The sequence below is a fragment of the Conger conger genome, chromosome 5 (assembly GCF_963514075.1).
Source record: "Conger conger chromosome 5, fConCon1.1, whole genome shotgun sequence".
Lineage (NCBI taxonomy): Eukaryota > Metazoa > Chordata > Actinopteri > Anguilliformes > Congridae > Conger > Conger conger.
In genome coordinates, this window is record NC_083764.1 from 27506016 (window position 1) to 27529837 (window position 23822).

The 23822-nt window shown below is 42.5% G+C and overlaps 1 protein-coding gene across 1 annotated transcript in view; it reads right to left on the reverse strand.

Moving 5' to 3' along the window:
- Window positions 1–23822, reverse strand: part of LOC133128076 (neurexin-3a-like) — a 396336-nt gene that overhangs the window by 139143 nt on the left and 233371 nt on the right. The gene's annotated exons all lie outside the window — the stretch shown is intronic.

Genomic DNA, 23822 nt, shown 5'->3' on the forward strand with positions numbered 1-23822 from the left:
TTTTCTTCCTTCCTTTTATTTGTGTAAAATGCTTGCTATATTTATCATTTAAGGGAGGACTCTTATAAGCCCCAAAGGGTTTCTTTCCTCCCCCGCACAAATTGTCTTACATCTTATGTTTGGCGTTATCCCTGATTATACTCTTTTTTTATCTATGTGAAAATAAATCAAATCAAAAATCAAATCAAGTTTCTTCCTGGTTATAATATGTGCTCTGAATTTCGGGCCAGAACACCCGGAACGACAACAACAGTCTTCATCCATTCCGATAAATTTCTGAGTAGAGTAGTGCATCCAAGTCAATTAATTCTACCCCTCCCTGGCGTCTCCCCCTCAATTAACGACAGCTCTTTGGCGCCCCAATTTAAATTTGCGAGGGCAGAACGCTTAGCAGATGACCACCGACTAAGTTCGAATTATGTTCAAATTAAAGGCTTGGGTTCCCTTAAAGTCCACATTTCCATTTTAATAGTCATAATATGTTGTGGAGCTGCTGTTGTACCCCTGAGCAAGGCACTTAACAGGAATTGCTTCAGTAAATATCAAGCTGTATAAATGGATTGCATGTAATGCATTGAACATCTAGGTCACAGTGAATAGGGTCTATCTGGCCAGCATAGGAATAAAAAGTGGTAATAAAATATGTTTTCATTTAATGTATTAAAATTGAACTTTAATCTCTTCTAGATTATGTTTTTATCATAGTTAACTTGTGCACAGTAAGATGTCCTCAGGCATCTGCAAAAATAATAACAACAATAGTAATAACAAAGAACAACAACAATAATAATAATAATAATAATAATAATAATAATAATAATAATAATGGTGTTGTTGTTATTGTACATAAGGGTACAAACTCCTTCAGTAGTACGCTTCTGGACAGGCCTGAAAATTTGGACTCCCTTCAAATCACTACCGGAAAAGGACTTAAACTTGCCTTTGATCTTCCCTGAAATTTATCAAGGTGCTGGAGGGCTACTCCGGCTATGGTGTAATTACTCTGACAGGCTGAAAGCTCCAGGAGAGGGGCCACAGAACTCTGCTTCGCCCCAAGAGAGGCTCTGCCTCTGCCGGGAACAGACACACTGCCCTGGCCTCCCCCCGCCCCTCCTGGGGATGTCTCACAAGATTAATTGGCGTTATTAAGCGGCACGCTCATCAGACTCAATAATGGAGTGCCTTCGTATCGGGTCACATCGAAAGGGCCGAACGCCGCCATTGGCCAGGGACTGACGGGCAGACGTGCGTTCCCTGGTGGCTGCAACCACCATGGACGCGAGGCTCTCATGGGTTACGCACCCCCCCGGGCAGTGTGGGCAAGTCCAGCCTTGATTTATGGCCATTACCGGCAGGACAAAAATTGCTATGGGGGACAGTTAGCGAGTGAAGCTGATTGATTTTGGGAAGTGTGATCGGTTGTACAGCGCTTGTAATAAATCATTATAATTTGTTATTTTTATCCAACGCAAATTACAGTTGATTAGACTGCCTGGGAGCCACGCCTGGGAGCATTGCGTGGCTCAAGGGCCCAACAGCTGTGTGGACCTTACAAGGATTTAACCAGCAACCGTCTGGGTGCCAGTCATGTACCATAACCACTAGGCTACAGGATACACGCTACAGGGCACCCAGGCAGGCTGCCATAGTATAGAGGCTAATACCTGAACACGAGTGTGTGCAAAATATTTCCCCTTCAGTGTGTACTGTAGGTAGCTCCACCAAGCAGCCATCAGCTTTAGCGGCTGCAAAAATCAATAAGTGCTCGTCTGGTTTCGACCTCTTTGTTTTCTCTTTATTTTTTTTACCACTTATACAACTTTCATTTTTCTTCCTGTGGCTATTATTTCCAACAGTCTGAGGTGGAAAGTCCAGGAGTCAGAAAGTAAAGGTCCTGCCATGTGTTTTTTCCACCCATGAACTCAGCCAGCTGATTTCACTAATTAGTTATACATCCTGACTGAAGAATCATGCTAATTAGCAAATACCAGGAGGGAGTTTTACTTTCTGAACCTGGATATTTCATCTCTGGTGGCAGCTAGACATTTACTCATACTTTTGCCATCCTCAGTGAAATTTCAACTGCACTTTACAATGTGAAACTGTCATAATGAGTTACATTTCCCACAGATTAAAAATAGACATGGAATGCCAAAGTTGGATAGAAAATACTGTGAATTAAACACCTAGAATTAGTCAGAGGCATTACTTAGCACTACTGAAGAGAACTAAAATGTGGAAAAATCACGAGAGTTAAATATAAAGAAGGGTGATAATAAAACCAAACAGTTCATTAAAGAGGCCAAATATAGAAATAAAGGGAGTCAGAAATGAAGATTGTTTCTAAGCCAATCTAGAAAAGATGTAATAATGGGATTCAGAAAACCAATGTCTTAAGTATTTGTTCTCAGAGAATTGAGAACAAATGGCTGTAATAATGTAAATCCTAGCAACAACGGATGCAGTTCTTGAAATTGATACAGATGACACTTTTGATGTTTCAAACATTTCAATGTTCTGAAAGGCCACCATTCGTGATGCGTTTGTGATACAGTATGTCTCCATCCAAAAGGGTTGTTCGTAGTGAAACATATTTCTCCAATCCACCCATTACTGTTGGAAATACTGCTAGAGTTAATAAAATGACATGGATTTATTCCGGGATCTGGAGTGAAAATCAAGAGAATGTCAGACATGATGTTTATAAGAAGTGTTTTGCATGGAGGGAAAACTCAATTATAATGATTATATTTTGGTAAAGGATCACACATATGTTCACAAATCAATGCTATCTGACAAGTTTGGGCCAAATGGTGACTGGCTTATCATAATTTATGGTGGTCTATTGAATAATTTAACCAATTTGAATTTTACTATTGACAAAATAAAGCCAGCTGAAGAGACCATTTTTTCACAGCGATAAAAAAGACATGTTTCATCTGTTCATTCGGATGGATGAAGGACAGAGAAATAACCAGCCTTAATGTGTTCAGATGAATACCTACTAGGTGGCTAATTGCTAGATATGTCCCACTATTTCATTTTGCCAGCAATATTACAATAATGCAAGGCTTTTATCAGAATGATAATTAATTCGCTATTTGTGTCTTTTCCCCGGGTTCTGGAAAGAGAAATTTGCTTTTTGATTTTGGGAATTGAAATTGGCATGTCCGCGTGACAGATTTCATTGGCAAAAAAAAAGAATGAGAAAAAATGTATGAATGATTGATTGGCTGAGCCTGAACCTGTAATATTGCAGGCCATATTCCCAAATTGGGATGTCGCTATTCTTTCCCCGAGTGAAGTACTTAAACAGAATCGATAAATATCCAAATAGACAGCTTGATGTCACAATATAAGCTGCGTAAATCGTTGTGGAATGGCTTTTATATGGCATTAGGCCAATCCCTAATGTAATACAATGGGCTGAAGGGGTCTTTTTCACAAGATATCATCACAAGGGGCAAACACAAAGAGTGAAAGAAATAACTGTGTGAAAAAACATAAGGCATGCAGATAAGCCGAACAGGCCGTTGATCTGAGATAGTAAGGTGGGTGGAGTAGAGATAAGGGGAGAGGGGAAACCAAAGGAAGAAGGGTCTGCATCGTGGTCTATAGAGGCACATCTGCACTGAACATACACTTCTGCTCCCCGGACCGCAGGGGGGAGGAACGCGGCAGTGTCGCTGCCCTGGGCAAAGTGTGTGTGTGAAGTTTAGTGTCTGTGTAAGTGTGTTTTGCTGTGTGTGCATGTGTGTGTGTGTGTGTGTGAGGTTTAATGTTTGTGTGTGTGTGTGTTTTGCTGTGTGTGCATGTGTGTGTGTGTGTGAGGTTTAGTATTTGCGTGTATGTGTGTCTGTATCAGTGTGTGTGTGTGTGTGTGTGTGTGTGTGTGTGAGTGCACGCGTGTGTCTGTGTATCTGGTTTTGTGTCTGTGTGTGCCTTTGTGTGTGTGTGTGAGAGGTTTAGTGTGTGTGTGCGTGTGTGTGTCTGTGTGTGAAGTTTTGTGTCTGTGCCTTTGTGTGTGTCTGTGTGTGTGTGTTTGTAATTGTGTGAGAGGTATAGTGTCTGTGCATGCAAGTTTGTGAGTATGTGTGTGTGTGTGTGTGTGTGTGTGCGTGTTTGTGAGTGCGTATGTGTGTGCGCATTTCTGTGTGCATGCAAGACTGAACATGACAGCAGAATCCTTCGCCAGTCGGTAAGTGTCAGGCAGTGGCCACAGTTTGCATGAGAGCTAGTGAACGAGGCCAGGAGGTAAGGCCTGTTGGCAGTAGCAAATGCATCGGGCCAAAAAAAGAAAAGAGGAAATAAAATAAGGCAAAGAAATAAAAGATAGCAAACAATGCTTTGTGAGCATCCATCTTCCATACTTCTCCTGGCTTCCCTTGTTATTTACAGAGCTACTATCTGCGAATGCAGTAACACTTGGTGACGCACGCTACCCTCAGACTGGCTCAAAGCATCTCTCGGCACACATTCTCCAAGTACGCACGTCACTTCCAGAGTCTTAGTGCAGCCTGCAGTGAAACGCGCGCCCCGAACCGAAATCTCATCTTACAGTCCCGCCGCATAACTCTTCCCCTCTTTGTTCAGATGGAGATGGATGCCTTTCATCCCGCCACTAGCGATGCCAAAACCACCTTCCTTGAAGGAATGCCAGAGCTGGCTGGAAATGTGAAACATTCCAGAGGCGCTCAGATGTGGCACTGTCTGAACAGGATCCTCAGAAAGGAGCCCTGCTCAAAACAAGTGTGTTGTTCCTGTCAACGTCAGTCAGAGCATCTAATTTTGAACACGGGTGAGAAGAAACTGAAGGAAACACCCCCCACCCCACCCCCCAACCACATACACGCAGTCGCACACACACACAGACATCCAGATAGTCCAGCCACTCCTGAGAACATTCACACTGGTGGTCTCTGTGTTCACTGAATACAACAGTGATTATCAAGGGAAAAGGCACTGGTCTGTTTTTTTAAGAGAACTGTGTTTGGAGTCGGTAGAAATGTTGAAGAAAGCAAAACAAAAGACCAAACCTAAGCTTTAACTGTGAGGGCTATTGTGTGCTGCCTGTTTGGGTAACACAGTTTACGTCACTGGAAAAGATTGAAGGGTGAACCTTATCAGAGACTGCACATGTACAGGGGAAGATTATTTTGAATCAGCACAGTGTGAGATCACCTCTCTGTGATCCACACACAGTATCTGATCTTGAAATCACCGCTCTGTGATCATCAGGCAGTATCTGATCTTGAGATCACCTCTCTGTGATCCACACATAGTATCTGATAATGAGATCATCAATCTGTGATCCTAACACAGTATCTGATCTTGAAATCATCTCTCTGTGATCCACAGAAAGTATCTGATAATGAGATCATCCATCTGTGATCCTCAAACAGGTCATGAAATCATCTCTCACTGGTCCTCACACAGTATAAATTTTACAAGGCAGATGGGTTTTTTCCAGCCAAGGGAAATAAAAAAACAGATCAGTTTGTCGGGTTAATCCAATCTCCAGTTCCATTTGATGTATGTCTTCACGCTTCCAATATGGGCCAAAGTCATTAAGGAAACCTTAAAAATCTATTTTCAAAAGAGAACTTTCAATTCAGATCACAGAGAAAGCAAAATGATACCGTTTGTTACACCGTGTTTTTAGCCCTTCAACTGCAGCAGTCAAGTAAAGGAAAATTATTTTCAACTACGGTACAACAGGTTAAACGGGGGCTATGCCTCTGGTGTCATTGTGATGTTTCAACTCCTTATCACAAAGTTATCACGTGATTGTGTTCTTTGAAACTTAGTTCAGCGCCTGTGTATGTACAGTTTCAGTTACTTAGTTAACCTGATAGCCAATCACTAGTAAGGTAAATATAGCTAAGATGGCAGCCCAACTAGCGAAATAGCAGTTGTGAGCAGTAGGTAGCTAATGTTAGCTAGCTAGGTGGATACACGTAAAAGTGTCTAACATCTTTCTAGCTTGCAATGTAAGGCAAAGGCAGGCTCTGATGACTGTTTGTTTAGTGTGTCTTCCTCCATTTAGCAATTAAAAAAGCTCAAAACATGCAATACAACATGAACCATCAAAGCACATTGGATAATCTATGCTGATTAAAACTGCTGAACCAGTTTCAGCCAAAACAGATATTACTTACAGCCCTTTGTCTTAAACCAGCTACAGTATGTGTTAATATGCACCCAGCAAGCTTCTTAGATCCAGTGGAATAAAAATGGTTTTCTTATAGCTCTCTGTGAAATTGTTCAATATCAGGTCAGCTCCTCTCTTTTGATGTGCTTTACATAACTCGGCAGTCAGTTCCGGGAGGCAAATTAGAACTGACATTAATTCATTTTTTTTTAACTCATTAGCGATGCAGCTCAATAGCACCACATTCAAAGCTGAACCTGTTAAGTCTTCATTTACTTGGTATTTAGATGTGAATTTGCTAAATGTGTGTGTACTTGCTTCCCACACGTGATTTGGAAATGGTTTAACCAGACAATCCACTCAGAGTGCAGGGTGTTCATTTACCTTAAACTTAATCGCTAAGGCAGAAAATAGAATCAAATCAATTCAATTGTATAATTGCCTCTATATGTCACTCATACACAGTGGTTTTGGTGTGGTTTCCTAATGAACACACAGTCACTGTCTTGTGAAGTATATTTCATGCACTGATCATGGTTGTATTCCCACTCTGTAGACCAACTCCGCTAAATGAAACTAAATTAATGCATTAGTTGTTCTGGAACCGATCACCCTCGTCACAGTCCCATATATAAACACATTAATCTGGTTTACTAAAGTGAATGTCGACAAGTCAGCACCACAGTCTCTGGTCTCAGTAGAATTTGCAATTAAATTGTTTCCAGATCCCTAGTTCTTAAATCTGTGACTGTGCAAATAATTTCTAAAAATCATATTATTTCCCACTGAGATCTATCCGCACAAACCGCAGCATCCAGGGTCGAGCCAGGGGAGTCTGAGTAAGTTGGCAAAATATTTGATGGCCGAAATAGAAACTGCAGGAATTCCAAGGGGGTTCAACGAAACTATAAAATGGTCTGAGGTATGCGCTGCATGCCAGACAGGATAAAACACAGAGGAAAGAAGAGAGAAGCTAATCCAAAGGGAATAGACATTCTTTGGAGGAACAGCTCTGGAGAAGTGGGGAATGGGATTAGTAACGTGCACCTTTTCCCTCCCGGTCTATTCCAGAACTGAGACGACCCTTTGTTTTACGCCACAAAGGAAGCCACAAGTGAAAATGCTGAACTAAGGCTGTCGGTGGGATTGCTTTGTATTTGCAGAGAAGCATGGTAATAATAATACATTTGTTTTATATGCCACTTTTCGGAGCAGTTAATACACACTGAGTGAGCACTTTATTAGGTATTTATTAGACTTATTTTTTAGACTTATTAAATCTTCTGCTGCTGTAGCCTATCTAGTTAGAGGTTTGAAATGTTGTGTTCAGAGATGCCCTTCTGCATACCACTGTTGGTTATTCATGTTACTGTCACCTTCCTGTCTGCTTCACCCAGTCTGGCCCTTCTCCTCTGACCTGTCTCATTAACAACACGTTTCTGCCCTCAGAACTGCTGCCATTCTCTGCAAACTCTTGAGACTTTCGTCCGAGAAAATCCCAGGAGTTCCGCAGTTACTCAATCCTCCCTATCTGGCACCAACAATCATTCCACGGTCAAAGTCACTTAGATCACATTTCTTCCCCATTCTGACATTTGGTCTGAACAACAGCTGAACCTCTTGACTACATCTGCATGCATTTATGCATTTAGTTGCTGCCACATGATTGCCTACATATTTGCATTAACACGCTGGTGCACAGGTCTACCTAAAAAGTGATCACTGAGTGTATATTTCAAGAACATGACCCGGTGTTGGCACATTCTGTACAACAGGGAGGAATACATTTATCTGCACTGCCTGAGGGGGGTGGTGTTGCCTCCAGCCACGGAACAACAGTTCAGAATTCATCAGAATCCCCGTGCACAAAAACGTAACTTATCAGCAAGACTTGAATAATTTTCAGCCCCAGTAACGGACTGCGAGCATAGCTGTGGGGCTCCATGTGATGCCTCCTGTGAGCTGTGAGCTCTCCCCGTCTCCTCCAACCCCACCTCCTCTCCCCCCATTCACCAGAGGAGCAGTGCTCTGCAACACTCATACTCAAACATTTTCTCTCATTCACGGCAATCAGCAGACGCAAGTAATGGCTTCGAAGGAGCTGCTTTACGAGTAGCTGGTTTTCATGCGTTTGAGGGAGGGGGGAGGTTAGGGGGTGTAGCGGTGTAGAGAGGTGCTGGAAAGAGGGGGCATGGCTGCCCGCCCTACCCTCCCCCTCTCTGCATTTCGGGATGGGCCGGCAGGCATGCAGGGGCAGACTCACCGTGCCCTCCTCGGAGGGAGGCGGGGGAGCGGTAGACGGAGAGGCCCAGAGGGGGCAGACGGACCCCCTGCCCGTGGAGGCCGGGGTGGGAGAGGGAGGCCTGCGAAGAGGGCGGCGTCCCCGGGACGTGTTCTGGGGAAGAGCTCCGGGCGGGCCCCGTGAAACACCCCACCGCGGTCAGCGCCCACCACATCCAGAGCGCCCGGCCCGGGTGGGAGCAGGAGCGGGGCGAGGAGGGCACTCCGCTGGGGCGCATGGCGGAGAAGCGCGGGGTGGGAAACTCCGGAGGGGACGGCGGGATCATGGCGGACCGTACCCCATGGCGGAAACCCGACTGACCTCGTGCTCTCCCGCCGAAAACGGGCCCAAAAACAGCCTGTATCCTCTTCCGAACGGGAAAGGAAGCCGCCTGACTCGCCTTGTCCTGTCACCCACTTTCCTGGGCGGCTGCTGCTACTGTACTTCCACGCAGTGAAGGCTGCCTGCTGGTTCGGCGCGATGCCCTCTTCGGCACTAGTCACAGGTGCACATGTCAGGAAAAGAGATGCTGTCAGTTGCCTGTGGGCTCAGGGAAGGTGAGAGATACTTGGCTGTGAGCCCCAACAACACGCCCCCTCCCCTCTCCCGCAAAGACGGAATTAAAAAGGTGCGAACGCAGAGGAGGAACGGGGATCTCTGGAAACAGACCGGGATGCCTGCTCAACTCTTTCCCTCCCACTGGCTTTGCCTGCTATCGCGCTGGCCAGAGAGCTGCAACGTGGAAGAGCGTCAGCACAGATCGCACCTCCTTTCCATCTCTCCTTCTCGTTCGTTTTCCCTTTTCCCCCTCTCTCTGCTCTCTTCCTTTCCCAGAAAGAGACCCGGCTCAGTGGTCCTGCCTGGTTAACCCCGCGGGTCCAGGGCACGGAGAGAACTCAGCGGAAAAAAACATGGAAATGGAGAAAGTGAGAGACTGGGAGTGCAGACACAGAGACGGAGGCGGAGAGAGGAGGGGAGAGAGAGAGCAAGTGAGTCAGTGAGTGAGTGAGAGAGAGGCAGAGAGAGTCCGAGACACGGAGAAACGGCGAGAGAAATGAGAAGGAAGCCGAGCGTTCGGCTCAGGTGAAACTACACGAGGGAGGGTGGGACAGGAGTAGAGCGAGGAGGAGGGAGCATTTTTACAAATGGGTGGACCTATGTAAATCCGTACTCAGCAAAGAGCGAATCGGGGAGGCTGGAAACCACTGCAGAGGAGAGAAGACACAAGCGAGTGAGCATTGGAAAGAGAGGGAGAACTGGCAAGAGAGAGGGGGGAGGGAGGTGTCTGAGCAGAAGTAACAGGCTATAACAATTAAGAATGTAGCGACACCAATTTGTGCCTTACAAGGCTATGCACTTTGCCTGGGTATAAACAGCACTGCTGCCTGTACATCTGAACAAATCCTGCCCTCTCTCTACCTTCATAGAGCTAGGAGTCAAAGACTTAAGGCATGCACTCTGACAGTGATTAACAATCTCAAAATGTATCCAGTGAGTAGATTCAAGAGGTTTTCTCACTTATGCATCTTGACAACAGCTGCCTCCCCCATCTATCTGTCCTTCAGAGTGCTTCAGAGAATCTGAGGATATTTCTGTACAATGAATCTGTATATTTCCACATGAATCTTTCAGTCTTGACGGATCAAACTAAACCAGGATATAAATTATTATTGGTTTTATTGGTCTTGCAGAAAGCAATGAAGTAGTCTTATTTGAAGTTTAATCACAAGGTATTGCATGGCTATATTTATATGTTTGACAGAAAGCATTGTAGACAGACAAACACACACACATGTACACTCAGTGATTACTTTATTATATAGACCATTACACCAGCTTGTTAATGCAAATTGGCTACTCTGCTGTTTCTTGGCCAGCTGTGTACAATTGCATCATTAGTTCATGCACAAGAATGCTAAAAGTAGGTATAGAGTTGATGCCAGGTGTGGCAAATGCATTTGGCATCTGTTGCTGCTGTCTCCATGCCAGTAAAGCAGGCCATCATGAGCCTGAAAAAACATTGGGTATGTAAAGAACAAGTACATTGCTAAGAAGAAATAATGCACTGATGTGCCCAGCAATATCAAATGACCTGGTAGACCACGGAATACCACTAGAGTGGATGACCAAAGAATGCATTTAAATGAACCCCTTTTCAACTATCAAACAGATCAAGAAAACTTCCAGGATGTAGACATAGATCTCTCAATGACAATTACAACAGATTAAATAAACATGGCACAAATTTAGCATAAACTCAGAGGGTTCGCTGCAATATGCAAACCACTAGTAAGCTTCAAGAACAGAATGGCCAGGTTAGATTTACTAAACTGTAGAGTTCTGGAACAGAGGTCTTATTGACAGATGAGATTAGTGTTAGCCTGTACCAAGTGAAGGAAAAAGTAAATTATTGAGAAATAAGAACTGTTCATTATCCAGAGCATACAACCTCAAATGTGAAACATGGTGCAGGTAGTTTCATGACTTGGGAATGTATGGCTCCCACTGGAACCGGCTCACTTCTCTTTATTGATCTTCTCTTTAAGTGACTGCTGATAGCAACAGCAGGATGAATTCTGAGGTGTTCAGAAATGTTTTATCTGCTCAAGTCCAACCAAGTCCTCAAGACTCATTCCTTTGATGGCACTTCACCTTGCAGCAGAACAATGACCAGGGAAAAGACCCGGTGTTACAGACTTCAGCCATCAAATGCAAATTATTTCTAAAACCAAGCACTACATATGACGACATTAAGATAATTGTTCATTTGTCCAATTACTTTTGGTCCCCTAAAATGGAGTAACTGTGTATAAAAAGGGCTGTAATTCCTATCCAAATCATCCGATATGGCTGTAAATACCTTCACGTTATAGGTGACAGCACTTACAGTAAACTTCATATTCATTGTTTCACTTTAAATCCAATGTGCTGGAGCAAAAAAGTCAAAATATCAGAAATTGTGTCACTATTGTAAAACTTACAGACTGCATTGTATACAGTGCGTGTGTGGAGTGTGTGTAATTATAACCTAGCAGTCTGAAGATCAGCATGTTATCACCACTGAAGCCAGACTGTGCTCTCGGGCCGGGATGCAGGACATGAGCTGCTCCCTCTGTAGCCCAGCCAGTAGACACAGGCTATCGTCAAACAAACACGGCTGAGCGAAAAACCTGCCTGTCGCCAAACGTCAACCACCAACTGCCACGAAGGATGAGCCGCTCTGGCCTCTGCTTCCGTCTGGACAGCCTGGGCCCCTTCTGTGGATTTCCGCTCTTGATCTGTTAGTCGGATTCTCGGCCCGTTTCGGTAACGGGGGCTTGGGTAAAGCCTGTTCCCCTTGCGGAGGACTTTTGCCTCCTTCCCTGTCATTGATATTCATTGAAAAGCTTCCAAATGAATGGAGCCTCTCAGCCGAATTCTTTCTGGTGAGAACGCAGGGATACTGCAGCGTTCTGGGAACCTGCCCATATAGCACACCTGCATACTGTGTGCTGCCTCATTGACGAGGCACATTCCATTAATACCTTTGTGGGGGTGAGGGGGGAACTTGGCTCGTTAGCTACAGATAATTGTCAGTTCACCTGATTAAGCATAACTGTAGGTCTCAAGGCTTAAACTGGGTATCGCTACTAATAGATGAACACTGATAGTGACAACCAATTAAATGAAAAGCTATAAACAAACAAGTTTGTGAACTCACAGATTACGAAGTGAGAGAGGTGAATGAGGGTCCCCATTTTCATCAACTGGCTTAAATACCTATAATGGTCAGTATGGTGTAACTGCAGCCTATACACACATTTGATTGTGGCTGTATTTCAAGTGTTGCTTTCTGCTAAAATCTCATCACACATAATTAAGTACTAGCAAATGCTGAAATACAGTTTTCATGACATTAGGTATTATACAGTGTATAGGTCCACAGCAGTCACATTGTACCAACAACATATCTGTAGTTACAGTGTACTTACATAGGAGACATTTGAGCCACTTAATGTAAAGTGGGATCTAATGATTAGTCAATAAAAATAAAATACCTCTTTAATCATCATTATGGTAGGTTTAAAGCAGATTTCTACCTGAACAGAACAGATGAATTTCATCTCTCTCTCTCTCTCTCTCTCTCTCTCTCTCTCTCTCTCTCTCTCTCTCTCTCTCTCTCTCTCTCTCTCTCTCTCTCTCTCTCTCTCTCTCTCTCTCTCTCTCTCTCTCTCTCTCTCCTCACACACACACACACACACACACTAAGTGAGTGAGGCAACTGTATTGTGTTGAAGGACCACCCTAGTCCAAACATTTGTGGTTTGGAGCCCCCTGTAGGGAAGAACCGACAATACATGAGGGAGAGAGAGTTACTGTCTCCCTCTCTAAGGAACACCCAGTTAAAAAGCAAGTAAATAAATAAACCCAAGCGGTGCCCAGCAGGTATACCACTCTGTTAGCTTCGCAAAGTTCACATAAGACTTTCAAATGCATTGCAAGATACAGTTCTATTTGTAGTTTGTACAAAGTAAGAACCACCACACTGTTCAGGCTAGTTAAAACAATACAGCAATACTCAGGTTAGGGCACTTTATAAATGTGTATTTACATCATATTTACTGACAACTTTAAATCAATATAATAAAGGATGAGAGTGTAGTAGAAATGCATAATAAATGAGTGTGCTTGGGAAAAATTAAAACTGTTATTTTCCCACACATAACTAAAGCCTCATCTCAGACTTCATCATCAGATAAAATGCTCCTTCTACACGGCACAAAAATCAATGTACATTAAAGTCCGTCAGAATATTAAGTGTAAGAAACAAGTGAGAATTGCCATAACCGCAGACTGACCCTGCTGGGCTGGTAGAAACTTCACCCAGCGATGGTCCTGGTCCAAATGCCAGTCTTCTGTGGCTACACACTGCCTTTCATCACAAAGTAAACATCATTGAGTCTAATAAAGGACATCGCTTTATTCTGAAAGACCCGGAATCCCGTTGAAGAATGATTTATCAAGCCGCGATGAGAATTTGCACTTCTCAACCTTGAACCATCAATACTTACAAAGCGTCGGAACAAAACTCTCCCCAGATCAAAAAAATAATTTCTATTTCCCCGCAAAACCACACACGGATGCATGCACACACACACACACACACACACACACACACACACACACACACACACACCGATGAGAGTTCAATCGAAGTTTTTTCCACTGATAAAAGGGCATTGAGGTTTCAAAAAGGTAGGACAGTGACTAAAACAGTCTTTCAGACCAATGGGCTTAATACCTTTCCAGCTGTTGCTCAGTGTGATCTCAGAGACTTTACATCTGGCTATCTGCAAGACCAACGCGCAGGTGTTTCCGTCATAGTCTGCGAGAATCAAAGAGCAAACAACGTTTTTGTCCCAATCTTTGTTCACTCACATAATGTGTATTTCATAACCAAAGCGATTCGACACCCCTTTAGCACACAGTAATGTCACCACCGCGGGATTGTATGATATCAGAACAAACAGAAAGAAATTCCTCCGTCATTAGCCAGAATGGCAAAAATAAAAACTAAAACAAAACTAAACGCGAGTGAAAACGCAGGGGACCGAACAGTGGGTTTTGCAACGTCGGGTCGGGGGAGTCATGCAATATTAAGCAGCGCTAAGAGAAACTTCCGCGGCATACACAAATGTGACATCTCCTCTAATGTGGAGACACACGATATAAAGTCAGCGCTGGAGAGGCAGCCGCCGGCGAGATGTGGGAGTGCTGTCCGCGTCAGAGTTCAGTACACCGGATGGCTCAGAGGGCTTCGCGCAAAACTCAGGCTCACTCATTCACTCCCTCCCTGTACACTACATATGGAAATGTCCATAGATCACTGGATAGATTCAGTGGTGAAAAGTGAAGACAATTTCGGACAGGTCAGATTCTCAGCAGGTTACTTAGCAACGCGCAACGTTTGCGTAATAGCTGTCAGTGGCTTGGTGAGCAATGGGAATGTAAATTTTCTTTTTAAGCCTCGAACAAGGGTATTCGTGGCTCGTTGTGTAAGTTATTTATCCGTGATTAATATCTAGCTGATAAGGAAAGTAAACAAAAACAGCGCAACAGGCTGAACTGTCCCAATCTTGACAAAAAAACTCCTCCGTGTTCAAGTAGTGCACATCGTTTGTACCCTACATTTTACGATGCATTCTGGGTAATGTTGAGTTAACTATTTAGGGGGTCAAATTTGATACAGAAAAATCAGATACCCTACAAAATGGCACCCTAAATCCCCTAAATAGTGCACTATATAGCGTATAGGGAGCCTCACAGAATGGCCTAGGATGTGAGGAGAGAGAGTGTGCGGGTGGGTGTGTGAGACTGCATGTGTGAGTGTCTGTGTGCGTTTGTCTATCTGTGTGTATGTCAGGGGTATGACTGTGTGTGTGTGTATGTGCAGACAGCTTGAAGGCAGACAAATACAAACTATGCCAATCTCTCAACGCCTACATTAAATCAAATTATGTCAAAATATGCATAAGACAGGAGAGTGTGGGGGTATGGCATTACTCATAAATATCAATGTGTATGAAAGAATCTTAGAAACCTTCAACTGGCCTTAAACATTAGCTGTTGCAACCACCACTGTAATAAACAAAAGCAATATTGCACGTTAACATAGCAAATTAAGTGACACAATCTCTTGCTCTCTCACACACTCACACATGTAAAACAAACATGTAAACAATACAATACAAACATTTATCTTCATTTAGCAAACACTCTTCCAGATGAACACATTTGCTGTAATGCACAGTAACATACAGACATGATATCTGAAACAAAGCTTTACTGTAGAAAATAAGCCCATACATAATTAAAATACATCACTGTTTTTGTGGCAAGATGTCCTCAAATCATCCTATTCATGTATTTTTAATTAAATTTGCTGGTAACTGGGGCTTTCACTGTAATCGCTACTGTAGCCACCTGTATTAGAGCTGGAAGCACCTCAATTTATATTTGTATGTCATTAAGGTGATTTATAAAATGAGAAAGCCTCAAATACCACCCACCTGCTTTTCGGTAGCTTAAGGCTGGCAGAATGTAACTGCCTCCCTAATCACTTCAAAAATGTGCTTTTATACTTTAATGCTGCAGTATTGAAATGCGCTTAATAGATCAAATATGTTTGACTCAAGCTGCTTGAAAAATGCACTAGTTGTTTTTATGCGCGCGCATTAATGTTCTGTGAAGAATAAGGCAATGAAAGGCTGACACTGTTTCGTCAGCCATTACTTTATCATCGTGAGTCTCTAAAAACTACTGTTCCTTTCAAGGTTCTGATTCATAAAATGGTTACAAATGACCTCCATAGCAAAAGGGATGACCTACTGTACAATCTTTTGGGTTTGATGTTGGCCTGTAAATAAGGAATAAGGTGATGCTATACTCTCAGGAAAAAATGGTTTCAAAAGGAACCATGTGATTCCATAGAAGAGCCCAATCTAGTTCAAGGGTTCTTTGTCTGGGAAAATGGTTCTTTGTCTGGGAGCTTTCACACTTCACATCTACAGTATGATAGATGGTTCCATAAAGAACTAAAAAGAGACAAGCCAAAGAGCCTTTTTTTCTGAGAGACTTTCTCTCTTTGAACTTTCTGCATTGGCTTCCAATGTGTTATGTTACAGACTAGGGGAGGGCAGACAACACATGCATACACAGTACTGTTACAATGAACCAGGTGACAGAGCGCTATATAACCTGGAGCAGTAGCTGGGCTGACGTGGACACTGTGCTGTAATATATGTGCTCACTGTGGCCATTGAGGTTCCCATGGCACTTGAAAAAAGTTGTCCTGGTTAAATTCCAATGTTGGCATTCTTAACCTGGCCACCATGCCCTTGTATAATTTGGCTCAAAATGGACAAATTATTTCAAGCTCAAAATGGCTTTTAAATCATGAAATCCACAACATAAATTCAAGTGTATATGTGTGTTGAGTAATAGGCGACTACTTTAAATGTTGTAGAACAACAATCTCAGGAACGAACACGACAGTATCAATGTAACAAAGCTTCTTGACCAGTGTCACATAATAGAGAAATCTTGGTCTGGCTGAAGATTCAGCTGGGGGATGGTGCAGTTGAGATATGAATGTTGATCAGTCATGCGGTGTGAGATGTTTTACCCTGAAACGTGACATTTGTTTGTCAGAGCGAGGAAAGGAACAGAAGTCAGGCATCATGGGAATGGAAGTGTAAAGAGTGAAAAGGAGGGATTGACATGAAAGTTCATATCCAAGGTCTTGCGCAGAAATAAGACCGATCAGTGACTTTTGGAAGATGGAGGGGACTTTACCGTGGGGGAATCCTGGCAGAACTGTTATACACACACACACACACACACACACACACACACACACACACACACACACACCCTCTGCTCTTGCTTCTAAGCAGCAGCAGTGTACTCAGAAATGTCATACAAGTGCTAACCATACAACTTTGGGAGGATACAAAAAAGAAATACGTGCAACAAAAGTTATTTGTCCTCTTTGGGGTTTCAAAGGGGGGATTGCCTGCCACACCGGCTGAAAGAGTATTCTAGAACAAAGGGCAAAAAACAACTGCCTCTTGGTGTAATTATAATCCGCAATGACTTCCATAGTGTCCTAACCCACCTCTCACCAAATAACAAGGAGGAGAAGAACAAGGGAAGCTCTCCAAGTGCAATTTTAAACAGGGGCCCTCTCTACACGAGAGACATATGCAAAGCGATTAAAACACGGGAGCCCTTTAGTGCTAAAATGTTTCTTTTCCTTTTTTTCTCACAGTACACGCCTGGAACATGAAAGACGACAGCGTTGCTCAGATCTGGATCTCGGCTCCACTGAGCCAAAATGTCTCTCTCTCACGCAACAATATCTCAACAGGCCTTTTATGCACACCTGAGCAATCCAGGTTTCACAACCTGATAATGAGAGACTTGTGTCGTCTCGACATCTCGTAGAAACGCTGCCTTTCTGTCCCTGGAGAGACTGTGGTAATACGTCTGCGCTAATACAGCTCGGCAGAAGCCTTTGATGTAGCATCTTCAATATCATCTCCGATGTCGGTACCTGGCTTTTGGCAATCTCTGGTCTTTAATTGATTTGTCTCCATTCGCAATATGCATTCCAGCTGCAGCCTAGAAATCGGAGGCATGGATTTTCTTCAGTAAACTAAATGCAAACGAAATATCTTGTGCTTCAAAGTTCCTCTCCCTGACTCTACGCTTATCTCTGGAAAACAGTTTATGTGCCATAAATAGAATGGCAGCAAAGTCACTGTGAAGCTTTTATGACCTAAAAAACATCCAGTGAATGACAAGTCGTGTACTTTAAGAGGCCTAGACGTTTTTTATTTATTTATTATAACTGAACAATACTTGTTTGTGCTGTATCAGTAAATTATCAATTGATTCTGAACATTCTCTGGAGTAACTCCAGGACGTTGTTCATTAATAAGAAGGAAACTTGACCTGAATGAAGAATAAGAACAATGATATATGCAGCTTTAACACGGTACAGTATGTCAGCTTTTCATTGACCTTTCACTCTCTTTAAGCCTTTCTTTTCCCCATCCTTTTTTTCTCCCTCCTAACCTCTTCTCCCAACATTACTTCACATTCCTAGCCTGCCTCTTCTGTTCCTCATCCTACCCCTCCCCCCATCTCTCCCTCTCTCTCCCTACATCTCCCCCTCTCTCTCTGTTTGGGTTTGTTTTTCTGTTGTTAGTTGTTTTTTGTAAGCTCTATAATTTCTGTTTTTGAATATTGTCCCAATAAAGTTTTAAAATAAAATTTCTCTCTACCACTCTCTCGCTCACTCACTCTCTCAGGAGTCAGTGGCAGTTGGGTAGGGTCCATTGGGGTTTTAATGAGTTGAAAGGGAGGGAATGGTAGTCTGTACAAAGGTCAAGCATGTGAATGTTAGAGAACATCCATGGTGTGCAGAAATGAAGAATGACATAGACATAGGTATTGATGAACAATGCTTTTTAAGCTCCCAATATCAAAAAGGACAGAAGACTGGAGGAAGCTACATGGAGCTACCAACACATGGTGGGCCTGGTTTGATTTCCAGGTGGTGGAAGGGTATCTATTTTGTGATTGACCAGAAACATCACAGCATCTACAGTATGTGTTCATTGTGAATGGCTGGAACCTGTCTGTTGGAAATGGTTTGCTTGAGGGTGTTTTTTTTTTTTTTGGGGAATATGTGATGGGGCCAACACACAATGTTTTCAATAGGTGTACATGGTGGTTTAGCTGAACTTTCTGTATGCGCAGACAAAAGGTGCTATGTGGATAACGCATAGAAATTGGCATCAGGGATACAGAACCACAGATGTGCAGCTGGTATTTAGGGGGTCTCTCCGCACCTTAGGGTAGCGATTGAATATTACAAAATGAATGATGTAGCAACATTGGGGAGAGTATTTGTGTGGCAAACGATGAAGATAAATTATTGACTTTAGTGTTTTATTTTTGGTTTCAGTATTTTTTTTTTTAAGTGGTGGGGTGGGGTGAAGGGGTGAGCACAGAATATAAAAAATCATGTCTTTCTCTGAATTTGTATCTCTGTCTCTCTCTGTCTCTCTGTCTCTGTCTCTCTCTCTCTCTCTCTCTCTCTCTCTCATAATTCATTTGAACTTTCTGGTTGATGTGCTTGGGTTGCCTATAATCATAAATCTCCCATAAACAGGCTTTTATTCTGCAGTAAAGGCGGCTTCTGGTCATGTTTCAGTGTTCCTCCCTAAATGCTGGAAATAACATTTTTAGAATCGCTGTATCGTGCTCGCGGATGGGATCGGGACTTTTTTTTTTTTTTGCGGAAACACTGAATTATGCCGAGTTTTATTGGGAGGAAAAGGACATAAAAGAAAATTGCTTGGTGGATGATTACCAGCTGCTTATAAAACAGCACTATTTGTTATATTTATTGGTCACGGCTGTGCTCTCACAGGTGTTCCTCAGAACGTGCTTAGAATGTAATGAACACAATTCAATGTAAAGCATGCCTCTATAAATTAATGGCATGTTTTAAATGAGTCTAGTTAGTCCATTTCACACCTGGTTGAAAAGTGAGGGCTCCATTTTGAAAACCACCATGAAAATATAAATCTGATAAAAACAGGTTTCAATTGATTGTTTCATCAGTCCATTCTGGGGTTGCTGTTTTTCTCTTACTGCACTAATATGACTGGTCCAAAGGTGTCATGTGGGTGAGTTCGAACCAATCAGAAGAAAGTGCGCTTTGTAGGCACAGTGGGGCAACATGGCTCAGGCAGTAAGAGCAGTTGTCTGGCAGTCGGAGGGATGCCGGTTCCATCCCCCGCCCGGGCTGTGTCAAAGTGTCCCTGAGCAAGACCCCTAACCCCCAAATGCTCCTGACGAGCTGGTCGGCGCCTTGCATGGCAGCCAATCGCCATCGGTGTGTGAGTGTGTGTATGACTGGGTGAATGAGAAGCATCAATTGTACAGCGCTTTGGATAAAGGCACTATATAAATTCCAACCACAGTGGCCCTCTGTATCCTATGCAAATATTGAACTTCAAAAGAAAATGGCAGTGCCAATCTATGCCCTAAAATGTAAAAGCAAAATGTGTGCATGTTCCTTTGTGAGAGAAACTCGGCTGTCAGATTCCTGCTTCTTCCTACATAGCATCAGGCACCAGTCCTGTCTATTACCAATTCACATGACTAATTTCATAGGTGAACATAATGGAGTAAAAAAAGATCTCATTCCATACCTCCAGACATAGCAGACTGTTATTGTAACCACTTTCCAAATAAGCAAATGCTTTCATGGATACATTATGGTGTCATGGTTACTGCAAATTGTTCATGAAGCAGGAAATAAATCCCCATAATTTATTGAGGAATAAGTGACAAGAGCTAGGCAATTTGGGTGGAGACCTGTATGTCTTTTTGGAATTAATGAAGGATATCATGTAATTCATACCATGTGCAGTCTACCACCCATGAGGATACCTCAATCAGCTTCCGGAATATTCCTCTGAGTAACCAAACTAGGTTATGGCTTGATGAATACAGTCGCATTCTAATCTTCAAATGAGTGACTTTAGACTGACCCTGACCTATAGTAGAGAATAAACAAATCCCAAATCTAAACAAGAAATAAAAATGAATACACTAGCAAGACAATAGGTTAAATGTGTGTGTGATTTTCAGATTTTTAGATTCTACAGGAGTTGTTCTGGAGAGGCTACTGCTGGTTATGGCTTGAGGAATACAGCAACTAATCATCAAATGAGTGGCATTAGACTTTCCCTGACCTATAGTAGAGAAGAAACAATTCCTGAATCTAAACAACAAGAAATAAAAACCAACACCCAAGCAGGAAAACTGGTTAAATGTGCAGTTTTCAGATTTGTATGTTCTATGGGAGTTGCTTTGGAGAAGCTACTGCTATTGTTTTCACACCTGCAGTGTTTGTTAAAGGTCTGAGCTGCACATGATTTTGCCAATGAAGGCAAGCCCCAGTCGGATTCCATTCTTTCGTATGAAATCCAATTAGTACCTTTTTTCTGAGATGCTGGTATGGCGTCATCTCGGTTTATAATAGATTCTATTCATGATTGCTGCTCATTTGTTTCATAATTAGCGCTTGACATTGATTTCTTTCCCTGGAACAACATGATAAGCTTGTGGTTGATGCACAAAAGTAAGACAATAGTTGCCAGGGGAAAGGATATGAATATAATATATATCACTTCACAGTCAGGGCTTTTTCTTTGTGGCTTGGGGAGGGGGGGCTACTGGAGAGGGGCTGGTTGACAAGATAGGCAACAAGATATCTAGGAGTTGCTCCCCCTTATCTAGAATAATCACACCCTGTGAAAACTGAACCAAAATCCATATTCAGGCTTAACATGTTTTCACAGCAGGGATATGGAACATGAGGGAAAACACAACAGAACAAGCACCCCACCCTTACAAGAACTAACACCACAAAATTACAAGAAACAGCACCCCAATCCTACAAAAACCAGCACCTAAACCATAACAGGACCAGTACCCCAACCATCACCCCAAATTCACAACTATACCCAACCACACCAGAACCAGCCCCCCAACCAGTAGCCCAACCTCACATTGCAAGATTAATGAAACTGTAACAGAATTGTTGACATTAGCACCAATGTCATACCACAATGGCTTTTTCATTTCTTTCATCAGAGTTCAGAACTGTTAATAATGGGTATCAGCATCAGTCAAAGGCTGTTTATATCTATCTTGTTTTCTAGTTTTGCCAATTGTTATTACTTCAGTAACATTCTATAATAATGGAGAGCAAACCACCCCAGCTACCACCTGTTGTTCGGTATTGGGGGGGTCCAGTACTCCCCTGTTTAGTAGGGGAGATGTATTGTGCTCTCTGTAGATGGGGTAGTGCATGCTGGTATCCATATCCAGTATCCATTCAGCGCAAAACCTAAAATAATTGACTTACATATTCATTAATATGTTTATCTAAATATGTGAGTTGTCCTGACTGAAATGTAATATGGGCTGCCATCAGAAAAGCAATCTACTGTATTGGTCAGCATTGTATCTGTAGTTTATATGAGCTTGTAGTTTGTAACATGACATTTAAAGGAGGTATTTTTACAGTATTCTCCCCACCCCTGTACACTGTACCGAGTGATTTACGGCTGGATATTTACTGAATGTACCGTCGCATAAATAATAAACAGTTTTGAGGAAAAACCCACAGGTGCCAGAGCCAATTCAAATGCTGATATATATAAACAATTAAAAATGAATCAGCGGCGTGGCTTATGAAAGAGTGCACACGCTCCGGCTCTGCCCTGAAGAAATAAGGAGGCCCAGCCCCGCGCCCACATGCGGGTGATGAATGCGCACATAGAGGGCCATATTTTCCGCCATTGGCGTAACTGTCAAGCCCTGGCGGTAACTCAAGGCATGGCCAAATTAAGGCCTGTCCGACTTGATTTCAGTAATTTCGTGACTAGAGGTGGTGACACACCTGCAGGGAAGTTTTAAAAGGGGCTGGTTTAAATGAATAATTCATCTGTGGGTGTGATGAAGGTCAGGTGCTGTCAAGGCCAATCACATAGTCCGCTTTATTTTCCCTTGATTTAAAAAAAATATTTGTAATTTCCTCATCTTTAAATAAAAAAAAAAAAAATGTACATGTAAAAAGCTAAACAATATAATTCCAAAATACCACTTTGAGTTTACCAGACTATTCTATAGATTCTTTCCACAACCAACGAGACCATTGTAGTCCACACAGGTAATTAATCTGAAGTAGTATACACAATGTCAATCAATATGAAGCTCAAAGTTAGACAAATGAGTTTGGGCCCGCACTATCACTAAAGAATTTGGAAAAAATAAAGTGTTGAATATAAAGAATCGAGTTGTAATGGAATTAAAACTATAACAAAATTATATTCAAGGAATGAAAAATGTCAGCACTGTTGAAAAAAATAAATTGTACAGTGTTTATTAGCAACACTCACCAAGCACGGTTACACAGTAGACAAGACAAATGTATGCAAAAAAATTTAAATTAATAAAATTACACTGATAAATAATTACCAGATGCTTATAAACATCTAAAGCAGGGCAGATGAAATACATTTGAGGTATTCTGCAGCTGGAGCCTTTTGTCAGCATGGAGAGGAAAATCTGCAAGTCAAAACACATTGCCTCTACTATTTTATGTGTTTACATGTGACACATCCCGTGTTTCTCCCTATTTAGCGTTTTCAGTTTCAGGTCATGCACTTATTAGGTACTTATTAGACTACCTTATTGTCTGTTCCATAGTTCTCACCTCATTCATTTGTCTCACCTGTGTTTTATTACCATTGTCATGCCCAGTGTTGCGTTCTGTTTTGCGTTGTCAGTTTCATGTTATGTTCTGTCTGAACTCCCGCTCCGTACCCCTCACTCCATTCATTCATTTCACCTGTGTGTAATTCCCTCATCTCCGTTCTCACACCTGATTGTCATTTCAGTTTAGTCACTTGTGTAAATATACTGGTATGTACACACCTTTACTTTGCTATGATTGTTGTGTTATTTGCATTCTCTAAAGAGTTTTCCTGACTGTCTACACCATGTCGACCTGTTTCTGGATAAGTAGACTTCTGATTTCTGAATGCCGATTCTGTACCTTAAACCAGTTGGATTGCTATTCTGTGTATGAACCCTTCGCCTGTGACCACAACCACACCATTGCCAGTCTCCAATACTCTGTCTGACTCCGAAAATAAAATTTCAATTCTACTTACTTCCTGGTTGCTTTTGGTTTCTCTGTTTACCAGCCTGACAATATGCATCTGGTTATTATTTATTTCTGCATTTTTCTGTTGTGTG